Genomic DNA, 19,473 nt, shown 5'->3' with positions numbered 1-19,473 from the left:
ATATACCGATCCACCCTGTCCAGCGTCTTGACTTGGTCTCATTTCTCTAGTAACGAATCATCAACAGTATCCGTTTCTCTCTTCTTCTGTGGTATATTGGCGATTGCACAATTTAACGTGTATCCCACCACCTACTGTGCACGATGGAAACAGGATCCCCCAATAAACGGAAACAAACCAAACTACCGAAAAAGAAACTAAATCAAACTTCTCTGTAAAAAAAGGGCAGGTCTTCCGACACCAGTACCCCTTGCAAGTCTTCAGATGTAAAATGTCCCAAAAACGTTTCTGCTGCAGCCACAATAATGTCCAGTTTCTTAGACTTCTTTGAGACTTGTACCGTACAGTTTATAAACTCCCGTTTACACTGAAGAGAAGGATGTGTTGTGTGTGTTGTGAAATGAAAAATGTATGCACGCTGTTCTTTGAAATACGTTACTGCTTATTCCATCTACATCACCTCATTATGGTAAATATTAAACTGTCCTTGTTTTAGCCTAGGTTTACTGTCTCTCTAAAAACATGTATTTACTCAAGTCTGTTTCAAATGACAAGTTAATGAGGGGTATGTGGTTAATTACTCCAAGACACTTAACATAACTAAACTAAACTCAAAAAAAGAAACGTCCTCTAACTGTCAATTGCGTTTATATTCAGCAAACTTACAAATATTTACACGTTATGAACATAACAGGATTCAACAACTGAGACATAAACTGAACAAGTTCCACAGACATGTGACTAACAGAAATTGAATAATGTGTCCCTGAACAAAGGGGGGGTCAAAATCAAAAGTAACAGTCAGTATCTGGTGTGGCCAGCTGCATTAAGTACTGCAGTGCATCTCCTCCTCATGGACTGCACCAGATTTGCCAGTTCTTGCTGTGAGATGTTACCCCACTCTTCCACCAAGGCACCTGCAAGTTCCCGGACATTTCTGGGGGGAATGACCCTAGCCTTCACCCACCGATCCAACAGGTCCCAGACGTGCTCAATGGGAATGAGATCCGGGCTCTTAGCTGGCCATGGCAGAACACTGACATTCCTGTCTTGCAGGAAATCACACACAGAACGAGCAGTATGGCTGATGGCATTGTCATGCTGGAGGGTCATGTCAGGATGAGCCTGCAGGAAGGGTACCACATGAGGGAGGAGGATGTCTTCCCTGTAACGCACAGCGTTGAGATTGCCTGCAATGACAACAAGCTCAGTCCGATGATGCTGTGACCGTTCCAGACCATGACGGACCCTCCACCTCCAAATCGATCTCGCTTCAGAGTACAGGCCTTGGTGTAACGCTCATTCCTTCGACGATAAACGCGAATCCGACCATCACCCCTGGTGAGACAAAACCGTGACTCGTTAGAGAAGAGCACTTTTTGCCAGTCCTGTCTGGTCCAGCGACAGTGGGTTTGTGCCCATAGGCTACGTTGTTGCCGGTGATGTCCGGTGAGAACCAGCCTTTACAACAGGCCTACAAGTCCTCAGTCCAGCCTCTCTCAGCCTTTTGCGGACAGTCTGAGCACTGATGGGGGGGATTGTGTGTTCCTGGTGTAACCCGGGCAGTTGCTGTTGCCATCCTGTACCTGTCCCGCAGGTGTGATGTTTGGATGTACCGATCCTGTGCAGGTGTTGTTACATGTTGTCTGCCACTGTGAGGACGATCAGCTGTAAGTCCTGTCTCCCTGTAGCACTGTCTTAGGCGTCTCACAGTACGGACATTGCAATTTATTGCCCTGGCCACATCTGCAGTCCTCATGCCTCCTTGCAGCATGCCTAAGGCATGTCCACGCAGATGAGCAGGGACACTGGGCATCTTTCTTTTGGTGTTTTTCAGAGTCAGTAGAAAGGCCTCTTTAGTGTCCCAAGTTTTCATAACTGTGACCTTAATTGCCTACAGTCTGTAAGCTGTTAGTGTCTTAATGACCGTTCCACAGGTGCATATTCATTAATTGTTTATGGTTCATTGAACAAGCATGGGAAACAGTGTTTAAACCCTTTACAATGATCTGTGAAGTTATTTGGATTTTACAAATTATCTTTGAAAGACAGGGTTCTGAAAAAGGGACGTTTCTTTTTTTGCTGAGTTTATAATATGTCAGCTAAAGAATGGTTCTCAGATATCCCCTGTGTACATCTCAAGCTACACTGCTACCATTTCTCCCGGTTGTGGACACTCCTATGTCTGGTAAAGTTACTCTGGAAAGAGAAGATCTTGTAACATAGTTTGCACTTATAGTGCCTCTCCTTAGTGTGAATGGTCTGGTGCTCCTTCAAATAGTTTGCCCTATCAAAGCACTTACTACACGTGGGGCAGGCGTACTGCTTGATGCTCGGCCTCCCACGTTGATAAACTGCATTTATTTTCTCATTAAAAGTCTCTTGGGATTTTTTATTTATTTGATTGGAAGTAATGAAACAGGCATTTGTAAACATCATATAACCTACACAGTACAAACACAAAATGCAACATACTTTTTTGTTACAGCCTGAATTTAAAATAGTTAAATTCAGATTTTGTCACCGGCCTACACACAATAACCCATAATGTCAAAGTGGAATTATGTTTTTCGACATGTTTACAAATGAATTAAAAATGAAAAACAAATGTCTTGAGTCTGTATTCAACCCATTTGCTATGGCAAGCCTAAATAAGTTCAGGAGTGAAAATGTGCATGTGTGAAGTCACATAAGTCACATAAGCTGCATGGACACACTCTGTGTGCAATAATAGTGTTTAACATGATTTTTGAATGGCTACCTCATCTCTGTACCCCAGAAATATCTAATTATCTGTAAGCACCCTCAGTCGAGCAGTGAATTTCAAACACATATTCAACCACAAAGACCAGGGAGGTTTTCCAATGCCTCGCAAAGAAGGGAACCTATTGGTAGATGGGGGGGGGGGGGGGGAAGCAGACATTAAATACCCCTTTGAACATGAACTTAATAATTACACTTTGGCTGGTGTATCAATACACCCAGTCACTACAAAGATACAGACATCTTTCCTAACTCAGTTGCCGGAGAGGAAGGAAACCGCTCAGGGAGTTTATGGCTCTGATAGGATGAATCAACAACATTGTAGTTACTCCACAATACTAACCTAATTGACAGAGTGAAAAGAAGGAAGTCTGTACAGAATAAAAATATTTCAAAACATGCATCCTGTTTGCAATAAGGTACCAAAGTAAAACTGCAAAAAATGTGCCGATGAAATTAACTTTTTGTCCTGAATACAAAGCTTTATATTTGTGGCAATTCCAACAACATCACTGAGTACCACTCTTCATATTTTCAAGCATGGTGGTGGCTGCATCATGTTATGAGTATTCTTGTCATCAGCAAGGACTAAGGATACATTTTAGGATAAACAGAAACGGAATAGAGCTACGCACAGGCAAAATCCTAGAGGAAAACCTGGTTCAGTCTGCTTTCCATCAGACACTGGGAGACAACTTCACCTTTCAGCAGGACAATAACCTAAAACACAAGGCAAAAATTATAATGGAGTTGCTTACCAAGACAAAATTGAATGTTCCTGAGTGGCCTAGATACAGTTTTGACTTAAATGGCAAGACTTGAAAATGTCTGTCTAGCAATGATCAACAACCAACTTGACAGAGCTTGAAGAATTTGTAAAATAATGTGCAAATATTGTACATTCCAGGTGTGTCATGCTCTTAGAGACATACTCAGAAAGACTCACAGCTGTAATCACTGCCAAAGGTGATTCTAACATGTATTGAGTCAGGGGTGTGAATACTTAAATACATTTGCTAGTTATATATTTAATTTTCAATACATTTCTAAAAACATGTTCACTTTGTCTTTATGGGGTATTGTGTGTAGACTGAGATTTAAAAAAAGATTTAATACATTTTGAATTCAGGCTCTATTCAACAAAATGTGGAATAAGTCAAGGGGTATGAATACTTTATGAAGGCACTGTATGTGCCTTATACCGTGTATATCAAATGTCTGGATGCAATATTCAACACTGAAATCTGTTACTCAGGGTTTGATCTAAACATCAGAAGCTATCGAGTAGAATTGTAATTTTCTATGTTATAGAGTGGAATGGTTTTTCTGCTGGTGTATGCTGAGATAGCTCCTCTCTGAGAATCTCTTCTCGCAGTGCGTGCAGGCGAACAAACCGCTTTTCTCCTGTGTGGACCTTCAGGTGCACATTCAGCTGGTACTGGCGGGAGAACCTCTTCTCACACTGGGGACAGCTGTAGGGTTTCTCCCCTGTGTGGACCCTCTGGTGCCTCCTCAGGTCACCAGCCTGTGCGAAGCGCATGTGACACTGGGTACAGCTGAAGGGTTTCACCCCTGTGTGGACCCTCTGGTGCTTCTTCACATAGTTCACCTCAGCAAAGCGCTTCCCACACGTGGGGCAGGCATACGGCTTGTCTGGGTCCGTCCTCATGCTTGGCCTCCCACATTGTGACCCAATGACACCAGAGGAAGTAGAAGCAGGAGCCACCACCGTTAGGTGGTTAGTCTTTGAGCTCCTTCCTTGACCTCTAGCCATTGTTTGGGTGTTGTTGGGATTGTGTGCTGTGTTATAGCATAAGTACCTCTTGTGGGGAACACCCATCCTGACCCGGTCTGTATTGGTAGGGTAACCATGAGGTAACCGAGGAAGGCTAGGCCCAGGCCTTCTATGAACCCATTCACCAGTCATTAGACAAGACCCTGACGGAGAAGACCGACTTGCTGATAGACTACCACCAGGGGGGGCTCCTGTCACTCTCTGTGAAGGCTGAACCCCAGGGTGACATGCTCTGTTCATCATGGATACTGTGCTGTTTGTATCATAGGAACAGGAGGGTCTATCTCTATCAGCCCCAGGCCCTGCTTCATCCCTGCACTGAGACTGTGAAGAGAAGGGTCTTGGCTGCAGACTGGATCCCTGACTGGAGCCTCTGTCTCTCTGATGACCACCAGGACTGAAGTTGTTCAGTCCACCTGTCCACTGGTTGTGTTCTGCGTGATGGTCGAGTCTTTGTCCCTCGTGGTTCCGTCCTGAATCTGAATCAGGAAGGAATAGTGACGGCTCTTGATCCACTGTCCTGATCCGGGGCCAGGGTTTGTGACCAGCTGCTTCAGAAGTCCAGTCTCTCCTACCAGCAACACCGGCTATCAGCAGGTCCTCATGGACCGCAGACTGTAAACACAAATTGAACAGAAGATAATATAAAGGTTTATTTAAGGAATGCTTTGCTGTACACACAGAAACATGACATTATAAAATGTTAACCAGTCAAACCTATCTCTAACACTTTGATTAAAATACTTAACAATACAGACCCATTGGAGTTTATTATGAAAAACAAATGTCCATATCTGTTGACTCAAGAATGAAGTATAATGTTTTGGTTCCACTGAGATAAGGGAAACTCAGACCCTGCAATGATACCAAAATAACCAAATCAGTCAGCACAATTTTTATTTAATTAAAAAAAAATGGCCATACAGTCACAACATGAAGTACAGTACTTTTATTGCACAAAACGATACATGTGACAAGTAGAATAACTTTTCTCACTATGGTAACACTTTACCTTTTCTGTAAATCTGGTACCCTCGCTTTGATAAAATCTAATTTTAGAATACTTTGGAAAAGGTTCAACATTACGTTACACGGATCTTATCTATTTTGTCAAGTGAATTAAGGCACTATCATTATCCCACTATAAAACACCAGTATCAACCTATAGGGACATAGCTGTCACTCTTCATCAGTGAAGCATTTTTACAGACACAATCACACCAACCATCACTATATCATCTATTCTGCCTTATCACACTCATTCCCTCCTCAGTTCAACTCATCCAGTTCCCTGCTACATCCCAAACCAACAAAGTGAACTACAAACACACTAACTAGTAATTTATGACTTGTTACAATACTCTATACATGGGCTGTGTGTATTTTCTGTTGGTGTATCCTGAGGTTGCTCCTCTCTGAGAACCTCTTCCCGCAATGCATACAGGCGAATGGCCTCTCTCCCGTGTGGACCTTCAGGTGCCTCTTCAGCTGGTGCTGGTGGGAGAACCTCCTCTCACACTGGGGACAGCTGTAGGGTTTCTCCCCTGTGTGGACCATATGGTGCCTCTTTAGGTTGAACGAGTGTGAGAAACTGGCCCGGCACAGATGGCAGCTGAACGATTTCTCCCCTGTGTGCATCCTCTGGTGGATCTCCACCTCTACGGGGAAACTGAAGGACTTCTCACAGAACGAACACGGAAAACACTTCTCTTTGGCGCTGTCACCTTTACTGATTCCATCTCTACTACTGTCATTTGCCAATGGGCTTGTGTAGCCATTTAGTGTTGAGGCACTGGCATTGTCTGAGGTCTGGTTTAACATTAAGGGAGTGTGAGGAGGATGAAGGCCAGGGAGTGTCTGTGTTGTCGCAGGGTCCATGTTCCAGTTGATAGATCCTATAGAAGGCAGGTTGAAGGCAGCACCTGTTAGGGGGTTAACCTGAGGCGCCATCAGTCTCTCTGAATCACAACTATAGGAGCAGGACGGAGCATCGCTTGCCGAGTCTGTTCTTTCCCTCCACATATGGTCACCTCCCTGTCCCTGCAGAACAAATCTACGCCTCTTCCTGGTCTCAGACAGTTTGCTGTCAAGATCGGATGTTGTTTTGTGTTTGACTGTCTGTTTCTGTTTGTTTTTAACAGTATTGTACCGCAGCTCAGAGTTGAGGACGCTGTCCCATCCACTGACCTCCACTATGTCGCCTATGGTCCTGGCTTGCTCAGTGATGTCGTCCCCAGGGCCTTTGGCTGCACCAGTCTGGGTCTGGGAATCCAAGTTGGCCACCCAGTCTCCTCTGTTAGCCTCCAGCCAACCACCTGCAGGAAGAGGTTAGAAAATAGACTTTACAAACATGGCAGAGAAAACTCTACATGTGAAGTTTTTTTTGTTAATTACCAGGTCAAGTTTATACATTATAATGTGTGTTTTTGGATGGAAACATAGGTTGTATTGATTTAATTTTATGAATTATGAAAATTCAGACACAAATTCCCAGGTGCAACACTATTCCCATTGAAGATCTATTACTGTATGCAGGCTATATGTATTTCTTCCTTACCTTGCTCCCCCATCGTTAGTCCACTCAGCAGGTCAGGTCCGTCCTCTATTGGTCCGTCCTCTATTGTCTCCTCTTTGACTAGCAGCAGATCAGGCTTCCATTCCTCCATGTCTACTGACTTTAAGAGATAGAAAGAGAGGATGTTGGATCCAGAAATCTGATATGAGCACCCTGCTATGAAGCATCTTCTGATTGGGCAATGAGGGATTGCTATGAGTAATATGCAACTGTATTAGTTGATTTGATTACTTGACACTCTTTAATGGTTTGATAATTCAAAAGGTATGGTCCCACACTTAAGACAAAACGAAGCAATACCTGGGCCTGTATCTACAAAGAGTCTCAGAGTAGGATTGCTGATTTAGGATCTTTCCAAATAATTATATTCATTATGATCTAAAAGGCAAAACTGATCCTAGATCAGCACTCCTACTCTGAGAGGCTTTGTGAATACGGGCACTAACCTAATATCATTCAGACAGTAGTTCCCAGTGGGCTCACCTCAGTGAGACTGTGTGTGGTCCTGTGCTGCTCAGCTGGTTCCTCTGCGGGTTCAGGAGGAGGTTTATTCTGGTTGTCCTCCATGACCAAGTTCCCCTCAGGCTTCCACAGACCCTCCTCACACCCCTCCCCCTTCACCAGCAGCACCTCTGGACCCTCCTCCTCCTGGAAGAGACAGGTGATACAGATTACACCTACATACACTCCCTCAGGTACATACACACAGGTAATAAATACACTTTCAACATGTAAGGGGCCATACTTGTGAACATTGATTATTTCCTGTAACAATTTCCGTATCAGCCTAATAAAAATCATAAAGAGCAACTGCCAATAAAAAGCAACTAATCCCATTGAAAATGGCCCATGTGGCATTTATAAGTCACAAACATGAACTATAGTGTCAAAATTGACTACAAAGTGAAAATAGGACAATCAGTCTTGTCCAAATCAGTCTTGTCAAAAACGGAGTTTGAAACCCAGTGCTTCACAACGAGTGAATGAAGTTTGGTTTTGGATTACAATTATGTCAACAAATCATCCCCAATTTTACCAAGCTCCACGTGCAAATCGCCCCACCGCTTCGCTTTTCAGAATGGGGCTATTTTTTTCATCGCCGTTTCTGACTGAAAAGCCCTATATGGATTGACCATGGCTCCACACAGTTATACGGTTTACATGCCATGCGGAAGGACCCTAGTATGCGGAAAGGTGGTTGGAGTTCGCCAGTCCCCTCTGCACTACCAGTATAGTAACGCTAGCTTGGTGTGCAACGTTCGGTGGTGGTGAGTATAACCAGATATACTGTAATATGACCTCTGGCATAATTTCGCTAACACCGTTATTGGTTAGCTATCTTTTGATAAAGCGAAGTAGGCTAGTTAGCGTTTTAGCATAACTAGCTAGATAACTATCTCATTACAATTGAGTTAGGTGGTAGCTCATACTGCTGGTTATATAACGTTATCATTTGACAATTCGGATCTTCAAGTTAGTTTAACTCATAGGTGTATTCTGTACGTTATTTAAGGGCAAAACTAAATAATGAATGCAACTATGGTGGTAGTTAACTCATGCCTGAGTCTAATACGATGAACTAGGAGCAACAACCCGCAATGGCGTCCCTGGCCTGAATCCAATATGGAACTACAGTCAGTCTACATCTATACAGCGTATCATTAGGGTTTCCACAGCCACAATCGATTATATCGTAAAAAGGGTCGTTCTTAATTTAAGGTTACTTTTAAAATCACATCTTAATAAGTTAAATTATAGAAATCGGCATGGTTTATGACTTTGTGGCAACTAATGACGACCTAGAATTAGCTTGACCCTAGTTACTGCCCTGATGACAGACGGCTTCATCGACAAAGGTAATGTGTGTTATATGAAAAGTTGTATAAAAAAAACACACGGTTTGTTAAACTAGTAGGTGAATCACACAGTCAAGTAGTACAGTCATTTTGGTTGTGAAGTGCATTATCAAAAAGCTTTGTACTTTCTTTATAACAGAATGCAATTTACCACTTGGCTTTCTATTGTATAATGCTGTCACAGGCCATACCAGTCAACACCACCTCATAAGATGAGGAAGTCCATTGTTTGAGGATCGCTTGCAGCAGTTGTTAGAGAGATGTTCAGTTTGCTGCCAAACATGCAACATAGAGAAGACCAGCAAGGGGACCCTCAACATCACGCAGACATGCCCTCGCTGTGAGCATTCCTATAAATTGAACAGGGAGGATGCTTGAATCAGGTTGGTGACAGTTGACCTGGTCAAAGGTCGAAACAGATAAGTTTTGTTCTAATTCACCTTCATAACCAAGCCTGGTGGAACCAGCCTGATCTCTGCGTTACCATTCTATTGCAGCGAGCAGTTTGGTTCCACCATAACCACCATTGATAATGTAATCAGTGCTTTGTGTGTGACCGACCAAACAAAAACAGGGTCCATTCCCATCAACGCCATACAACACTCCTTCCGTGGCCTCCAACTGCCCTTAAATGCTAGTAAAACGAAATGCATGCTCTTCAATCGATCGCTACCCGCCCGCCCGACTAGCATCACTACTCTGGACGGTTCTGACTTAGAATATGTGGACAAGTATAAATACCTAGGTGTCTGGCTAGACTGTAAACTCACATTAAGCATCTCCAATCCAAAGTTAAATCTAGAATCGGCTTCCTATTTCGCAAAAAAGCCTCCACTCATGCTGCCGAACATACCCTCGTAAAACTGACTATCCTACCGATCCTTGAATTCGGCGATGTCATTTACAAAGTAGCCTCCAACACTCTACTCAGCAAATGGGATGCAATCTATCACAGTGCCATCCGTTTTGTCACCAAAGCCCTATATACTACCCACCACTGCGACCTGTATGCTCTCGTTGGCTGGTCCTTGCTACATATTCGTCGCCTAACCCACTGGCTCCAGGTCATCTATAAGTCTTTGCTAGGTAAAGCTCCGCCTTATCTCAGCTCACTGGTCACCATAGCAACACCCACCCATAGCATGCGCTCCAGCAGGTACAGTTGAAGTCGGAAGTTTACATACACCATAGCCAAATACATTTAAACTCAGTTTCACAATTCCTGACATTTAATCCTAGTAAAAAGTCCCTGTCTTAGGTCAGTTAGGATCACCACTTTATTTTAAGAATGTGAAAGGTCAGAATAATAGTAGAGAGAATGATTCCCGGTGGGTCAGAAGTTTACATACACTCAATTAGTATTTGGTAGCATTGCCTTTAAATAGTTTAATGTTTAACTTGGGTCAAACGTTTCGGGTAGCCTTCCACAAGCTTCCCACAATAAGTTGGGTGAATTTTGACCCATTCCTCAGGACAGAGCTGGTGTAACTGAGTCAGGTTTGTAGGCCTCCTTGCTCGCACACGCTTTTTCAGTTCTGCCCACAAATTTTCTATGGGATTGAGGTCAGGGCTTTGTGATGGCCACTCCAATACCTTGACTTTGTTGTCCTTAAGCCATTTTGCCACAACTTTGAAGTATGCTTGGGGTCATTGTCCATTTGGAAGACCCATTTGCAACCAAGCTTTAACTTCCTGACTGATGTCTTGAGATGTTGCGTCAATATATCCACATAATTTTCCTCCCTCATGATGCCATCTATTTTGTGAAGTGCACCAGTCCCTCCTGCAGCAAAGCACCCCCACATGATGCTGCCACCCCCGTGATTCACGGTTGGGATGGTGTTCTTCGGTTTGCAAGCCTCCCCCTTTTTCCTCCAAACATAACGATGGTCAAACAGTTCCATTTTTGTTTTATCAGACCAGAGGACATTTCTCCAAAAAGTACGATCTTTGTCCCCATGTGCAGTTGCAAACCGTATTCTAGCTTTTTTTATGGCGGTTTTGGAGCAGTGGCTTCTTCCTTGCTGAGCGGCCTTTCAGGTTATGTCGATATAGGACTCATTTTACTGTGGATATAGATACTTTTGTACCTGTTTCCTCCAGCATCTTCACAAGGTTCTTTGCTGTTGATTTTCACTTTTCGCACCAAAGTACGTTCATCTCTAGGAGACAGAACGCGTCTCCTTCCTGAGCGGTATGACGACTGCGTGGTCCCATGGTGTTTATACTTGCGTACTATTGTTTGTACAGATGAACGTGGTACCTTCAGGCATTTGGAAATTGCTCCCAAGGATGAACCAGACTTGTGGAGGTCTACAATTTTTTCTGAGGTCTTGGCTGATTTCTTTTGATTTTCCCACGATGTCAAGCAAAGAGGCACTGAGTTTGAAGGTAGGCCTTGAAATACATCCACAGGTACAAATGATGTCAATTAGCCTATCAGAAGCTTCTATAGCCATGACATAATTTTCTGGAATTTCCCAAGCTGTTTAAAGGCACAGTCAACTTAGTGTATGTAAACTTCTGACCCACTGGAATTGTTATAGTGAATAAGTGAAATAACCTGTCTGTTAACAATTGTTGGAAAAATTACTTGTGTCATGCACAAAGTAGATGTCCTAACCGACTTGCCAAAACTATAGTTTGTTAACAAGACATTTGTGGAGTGGTTGAAAAACAAGTTTTAATGACTCCAACCTAAGTGTATGTAAACTTCCGACTTCAACTGTATATTTCACTGGTCATCCCCAAAGCCAACACCTCCTTTGGCCGCCTTTCCTTCCAGTTCTCTTAAGCCAATAACTGGAACAAATTGCAAAAATCACTGAAGTTGGAGACTTATATCCCCCTCACTAACTTTTAAGCGTCAGCTGTCAGAGCAGCTTACCGATCGCTGCAGCTGTACACAGCCCATCTGTAAATAGCCCATCCAACCAACTACCTACCTCATCCCCATATTTGTTTTTCTGCTCTTTTGCACACCAGTATTCCTACTTGCACATCCTCATCTGCACATATCACTCCAGTATAAATTGTAATTACCTCGCCACTATTGGCCTATTTATTGCCTTACCTCCTTACTTCATTTGCACACACTGTATACAGATTTTTATATTGTGTTATTGACTGTATGATTGTTTATCCCATGTGTAACTCTGTTGTTGTCGCACTGCTTTGCTTTATCTTGGCCAGGTCACAGTTGTAAATGAGAACTTGTTCTCAACTGGCCTACCTGGTTAAATAAAGGTGAAATAAAAAATTCCAGGGTTTTTTAAACTATGAAATAACACATGGAATTGTGTAGTAACCCCCCCCCCCCGCCAAAACAAGTGTTAAAACCGATGTTATATTTGAGATTCTTCAAAGTAGCCACCCTTTGCCTTGACAACTTTGCACACTCTTTGCATTCTCTCAACCAGCTTCATGAGGTAGTCACCTGGAATGCCTTTCAATTAACAGGTGTGCCTTGTTCAAAGTTAATTTGTGGAATTTCAATCATTCTTAATGCATTTGAGAATATCAGTTGTGTTGTGACAAGGTAGGGGTGGTATACAGAAGATAGCGTTATTTGGTAAAAGACCTTAGAACGTTTCTTCATTTGCAGTCGCAAAAAACATCAAGCGCTATGTTGAAACTGGCTCTCATGTGGACTGCCATAGTTAAAGGAAGACCCATAGTTACCTCTGCAGCAGAGGATAAGTTCATTAGAATTAACTGCACCTCAAATAAATGCTTCATAGAGTTAAAGTAACAGACACATCTCAACACATCAACTGTTCAGAGGAGACTGTGAATCAGGCCTTCATGGTCGAATTGCTGCAAAGAAACCACTACTAAAGGACACCAATAAGAAGAAGAGACTTGCTTGGGCCAAGAAACGTGAGCAATGGACATTAGACCGGTGGAAATCTGTCCTTTGGTCTGATGAGTCCAAATTTGCGATTTTTGGTTCCAACTGCCGTATCTTTGTGAGACGCAGAGTCGGTGAACGGATGAGCTCCGCATGTGTAGTTCCCACCGTGAAGCATGGAGGAGGAGATTTGATGGTGTGGGGGTGCTTTGCTGGTAAAACTGTCTGATTTATTTAGAATTCAAAGCACACTTAACCAGCATGGCTACCACAGCATTCTGCAGCGATACGCTATCCCATCTGGTTTGCGCTTAGTCCCACTATCATTTGTTTTTCAACAGGACAATGACCCAACACACCTCAAGGCAGTGTAAGGGCTATTTGACCAAGGAGGAGAGTGATGGAGTGCTGCATCAGATGACCTGGCATCCACAATCACCCGACCTCAACCCAATTGAGATGGTTTGGGATGAGTTGGATGGCAGAGTGAAGGAAAATCAGCCAACAAGTGCTCAGCATATGTGGGAACTCCTTCCAGACTTTTGGAAAAGCATTCCTCATGAAGCTGGTTGAGAGAATGGCAAGAGTGTGCAAAGCTATCATCAAGGCAAAGGGTGGCTATTTTGAAGAATCTAAAATATATTTTGATTTGTTTTATACTTTCTTTGGTTACTACATGATTCCATATGTGTTATTGTATAGTTTAATGTCTTCACTAGTATTCTACAATATAGAAGATAGAAAAAAATTATAAAAAACCCTTGAATGAGTCGATGTTTCCAAACTTTTGACTGGTACTGTATACTAAAGAGTCTCGAGTCTTAAACACAAGATGGGACTTTTCATTCTATTGAACATAACGTTTTAAATACACCATTAAAAATGAAACAGGCATTTGTTATCATATAACCTACTCAGTACAAACACTATGTAACAACAGACTTTTTAAGCTTAAATGTGACATACTGTATCATGCAATATTCTAACCAGGAATATTAAACACTGAAATCTGTCACTCATTATTCCAAATGCATCTGTGGACCTTTTCTGCTGACAACAATGAACATTAATCTTTGTCTTTTTAATGCAGGGTTTGATCTAAATGTAATAAGCTACAAAGTAGAAAGGTTTCCATTTTATAGAGTGGAATGGTTTTTCTGCTGGTGTATCCTGAGGTAGGTCCTCTCTGAGAACCTCTTCCCGCAATGCATACAGGCAAATGACCTTTCTCCAGTGTGGACCAGGTGCCTCTTCAGGCTGCCAGTCTGGGTGAAGCGCATGTGACACTGGGGGAAGCTGTAGGGTTTCTCCCCTGTGTGGACTCTCTCTGGGTGAAGCACATGTGACACTGGGGGCAGCTGTAGGGTTTCACCCCCGTGTGGAACCTCTGGTGGATCTCCACCTTCTGGGAGCAGCTGAAGCCTTTGTTACAGAATATGCAGAGGAACCGTTTTTCTTTACTGTTGCCTGATCTGGCTCCCCCTCCAGGAGGCTGGGCTCTAGCCCTGTCATTTGAGTTCAATACCTGATCGAAAAGGACACAGCCGTTTGAATCGGAAGGCCCCATTGACGTGGACACTGGCTCACGATGCCTGAACGAGTGTAAAGGGGAGTGGGTTGCGACAATTAGATTTGTCTCTAAGCTTCCCCTGTAATCTAAGAAATCTCTGCCTCTGCCCTGAGAGTCTCCTAGGAGAAGGACAATCTGGATTCCATGTGGGAGGAACGTCGCCCTCCACTTTCACAGTCACCTCATCTACAACCAGACCCTCCCCTTTCTTATCTAGGCACCCTTCAGAGTATACACTACTACTGTACTGGTTCTAGTCCCCTATGGACAGATCAGTCTGTCTCTCTAAACCCATGGGCATGTTGCCAGGGTCCATCTCTGTAATGTAAGAACAAGACGGATCATCACCACGGGAATTAACCATCCTCTGGCTATGTTGAAATAGCGGTATATACTCTGAGCCAGGAGCAGGAGGACAGCCCAGTCTCCCCGTCTCCAGTCTCTCTGGGTCTGACCTGTCGTCAGATCCTGTGTGTAAAAGCCTGTGTGTTACAGTTAAAGTCTTGGTGTCTGTCTCTGACTTGAGGATGGCGTTCCACTGACCTCCGTGATACTGCATTGGGTCCTGAGCTGCGCTGGGGCGTTGGTGGGGTCCTCCGTGACTACAAGGGGCGCTCCATCTGCCCCAGTCTGGATGTCTCTGCTGTGCCATTGGTCCTCCTCTCCTTCAGACCTCTCCTGTTTGACCCCAGGACCTGCAGGCTCTGCATCTGCAGACTGACACAAGAAGAGAGGAGGTTATTACCGGTACATGAGTTGAGTTGTCGTAGGGTCTCACAAGCTCCCCTAAGGCAGATAAATGAGGATGTACATGTAAGCAAGTGAATAGCTGAGGGGAGCCTTTCTGAAATAAACTGGCCACATTTGATTTACAAAAGGAACTGTAATTCAATGTTAAATGTAACACTAACCTCTATCACGATAACGTGCTGGGTTGAGGTTCTACTCCCCTCATCAACAGTGATTGGTTGGTCATCTCTCCATGTATTGTGTTCTGCTGGTTTCACAGAGATCCTGTGGCCTCCAGTGAGATGTCCTTCACCTGAGAGAGTGATAGGGAGAAAAGAGGTGGTTAGGTTAACTACTGTCAATGCTCAACGCTATATTGTACATTATTGACACTGTCTAGAATTGGCCAGGAAGTAAGGTAACACTTCTCATAACTTCTTGATATACACTGCTCAAAAAAATAAAGGGAACACTAAAATAACACATCCTAGATCTGAATGAATGAACTATTCTTATTAAATACTTTTTTCTTTACATAGTTGAATGTGCTGACAACAAAATCACACAAAAAGTATCAATGGAAATCAAATTTATCAACCCATGGAGGTCTGGATTTGGAGTCACACTCAAAATTAAAGTGGAAAACCACACTACAGGCTGATCCAACTTTGATGTAATGTCCTTAAAACAAGTCAAAATGAGGCTCAGTAGTGTGTGTGGCCTCCACGAGCCTGTATGACCTCCCTACAACGACGGGGCATGCTCCTGATGAGGTGGCGGATGGTCTCCTGAGGGATCTCCTCCCAGACCTGGACTAAAGCATCCGCCAACTCCTGGACAGTCTGTGGTGCAACGTGGCGTTGGTGGATGGAGCGAGACATGATGTCCCAGATGTGCTCAATTGGATTCAGGTCTGGGGAACGGGCGGGCCAGTCCATAGCATCAATGCCTTCCTCTTGCAGGAACTGCTGACACACTCCAGCCACATGAGGTCTAGCATTGTCTTGCATTAGGAGGAACCCAGGGCCAACCGCACCAGCATATGGTCTGAGGATCTCATCTCGGTACCTAATGGCAGTCAGGCTACCTCTGGCGAGCCCATGGAGGGCTGTGCGGCCCCCCAAAGAAATGCCACCCCACACCATGACTGACCCACCGCCAAACCGGTCATGCTGGAGGATGTTGCAGGCAGCAGAACGTTCTCCACGGCGTCTCCAGACTGTCACGTCTGTCACATGTGCTCGTGAACCTGCTTTCATCTGTGAAGAGCACAGGGCGCCAGTGGCGAATTTGCCAATCTTGGTGTTCTCTGGCAAATGCCAAACGTCCTGCACGGTGTTGGGCTGTAAGCACAACCCCCACCTGTGGACGTCGGGCCCTCATACCACCCTCATGGAGTCTGTTTCTGACCGTTTGAGCAGACACATGCACATTTGTGGCCTGCTGGAGGTCATTTTGCAGGGCTCTGGCAGTGCTCCTCCTTGCACAAAGGCGGAGGTAGCGGTCCTGCTGCTGGGTTGTTGCCCTCCTACGGCCTCCTCCACGTCTCCTGATGTACTGGCCTGTCTCCTGGTAGCGCCTCCATGCTCTGGACACTACACTGACAGACACAGCAAACCTTCTTGCCACAGCTCGCATTGATGTGCCATCCTGGATGAGCTGCACTACCTGAGCCACTTGTGTGGGTTGTAGACTCCGTCTCATGCTACCACTAGAGTGAAAGCACCGCCAGCATTCAAAAGTGACCAAAACATCAGCCAGGAAGCATAGGAACTGAGAAGTGGTCTGTGGTCACCACCTGCAGAACACTCCTTTATTGGGGGTGTCTTGCTAATTGCCTATAATTTCCACCTGTTGTCTATTCCATTTGCACAACAGCATGTGAAATTTATTGTCAATCAGTGTTGCTTCCTAAGTGGACAGTTTGATTTCACAGAAGTGTGATTGACTTGGAGTTACATTGTGTTGTTTAAGTGTTCCCTTTATTTTTTTGAGCAGTGTACTATTTATTGATTGATGTATTATGTTCCATGCATCACATTGTTTTCATTTAGCAAATAATAAGAAATGCAGTAAATCAAGAATCTGGTTAGAATATGATAGTGTCTTTGTGCTAGATAGTATGCATTAATTCCCCTAATTACTTAGCTATCCAAAAACTGACCAAGATCCAATTTTGGATAAAACACCCGAACACATGTGCAGGGGAGCTACAGACTAACACCGGATAATGTGATTTAACCAAAACATTTTTCTATCTATTGTACTAGTAGTTACAGGTGTGGCTATACAAAACGTAGCCTGAGATTTTTAAACTAACTAGGTATTGGCAGATACTATCTTCATCCTCAATTCGTGGAAACAGGAGTCTCATAAAATGTCTGTCCAGTTGCAGGGGTCCGTTTGAATTTAGAAAATGCTCCGTTTATTAAAATCATTTTTTGGGTCCACAAACTAATCCAACAATGTTCAATCCTGTCTTTTTCAAATCTTCTCACTGGTCAGTTCATTTTGAATGACCCAGCGGAGTTTGGGACCTTTCCATTGGTCCTTAAATGAATCTCCACTTACCAGGGGCACCGGCCAAGCAAAATTAACTCCACCATTGATTGAGACAGGTGAGTCCACCCCAAACTGTCTATCATGATGACACCAAACTGTCTATCATGATGACAGACACAGGTCTCGGTTACTTAATGGACCAAAAATTTGATTGAATTTGGAAAATGTTAAGTTTTTAAAATAAAACGGACCCCCTGCAACTGGACACAGACATTTAATTAGACTCCTGTTTCCACAAATCGAGGACGAAGATAGAATCGCCAATACCAGGTGAGGTTAGTTAATGGTCCAAAAATGTTTGGTTAAATCACATTCATTATCTGGTGTTACAATCTGTAGCTAGTGCAGGCACTGTGCTATATACTACGGGCGACAGGCAGCGCACCTTCGTCCTCCTTCAAAATGTACCTCTTGCCATTCCTCTGTATCGATCGAGGATCTTGACACTACTGGGACGACTGGCGAGGACGCGCTCTCGCATTGTCCTCTCTGCGCGCTCCCGTGCCACCTTCAGTTCCAGTAGTTTCCTCCGCAATGCCCTGTTTTCTTTCTGGCTTTGAGTTATTTCCAAACGAAACACTGCATAGTCATCGTCTACGAGTTTACAGATCTCTGCCACGGCTGCATTTGCTAGCACCTCCATGATGGAGGCTATTTGAGTATGAAAAACCATACAGTTAGCCATTGTTAGCAGCTAGCTAGCGTTATCTAGATAACATCTATCAACCACGCCTTGTCGCCAACGCGAATTAAAGATGACCTGGGATAAGTATGTGATGCGGTGCAGTTAAATATTTCATTTTAAGTTCCAGGATGTTAACAATCGTCTAAATCACAACAATAAAAACGTTAATGTGGACGTTGTTTTGACCACTGTAAAGCAGACAAGATTAACTAGCTAAATACTTCCAGGTCACAGATTTTTGGAATCCTTCAGAATAAGAGTCTCTTCCTGTTACTTTGTAAATTAATAATTAGGGCGAAAATGACTGTGCAGAAATGTTTATTTTATACTAGTTATCATACAACCAATAATTAAAAGTATTACTAAAATATATTTTGATTGTATTTTTTTATGTTTTCTATCCTAAATGGTCAATTGGATAAAGTAATCCTTCTACCCCCCCCCCCTTAAAAGAGTTAGATGCACTATTGTAAAGTGGTTGTTCCACTGGATATCATAAGGTGAATGCACCAACTTGTAAGTCGCTCTGGATAAGAGCGTCTGCTAAATGACTTAAATGTAAAATGTAAAATGTCAATGTTTTGTGTGTGTACTCCTATAATTTATTGCACCTTACATAATTTTCTGTATGCATTTAAAGGGGGATCATTTTGGCACTTTAGTTTCAAATCCACAGGAGTTTACACCCAAAGGAATTTGCTAATTTTGAGGCCAATCAGCTTAAATCCAATCTTTTTTTTATTTAATTTTGGACATACATATTACACCATTTTTGGTCCCGCTTTAAATGATCAGTTTACAAAGCCTTCATAAGCACTACATGTTAAAAAAGCATCTATAACCATATGCCATTCTTTATAAATGGTTCAGAAATGTGGCATAACTGTGACAATCACCAATGTGTCACAACCCACTATGTCAAATATGATATAAACATGTGCTTTATGAAGGGTGACATGTGCTGAAGGATGGCACACGCTCTAATGTGATGTCATGTTACACCTAATCTCGTCTCCTGACACTTCTGCCCTAATGTGTGGAAGGTCTGGTGGACCAACGCATCAAACTTGGCCTTCATTAGTTAGGGT

At 43.4% G+C, this 19,473-nt stretch overlaps 1 pseudogene; it reads right to left on the bottom strand.

Annotated features, from left to right (window-relative positions):
* Positions 1-2,371: 2,371 nt before the first annotated feature.
* On the bottom strand, positions 2,372-18,723 carry LOC139577633 (uncharacterized; annotated as a pseudogene).
* Positions 18,724-19,473: the final 750 nt, after the last annotated feature.

The sequence above is a fragment of the Salvelinus alpinus genome, chromosome 6 (genome assembly GCF_045679555.1).
Source record: "Salvelinus alpinus chromosome 6, SLU_Salpinus.1, whole genome shotgun sequence".
In the NCBI taxonomy this organism is placed as follows: domain Eukaryota; kingdom Metazoa; phylum Chordata; class Actinopteri; order Salmoniformes; family Salmonidae; genus Salvelinus; species Salvelinus alpinus.
This window is presented reverse-complemented; position numbering and strand designations above follow the sequence as displayed.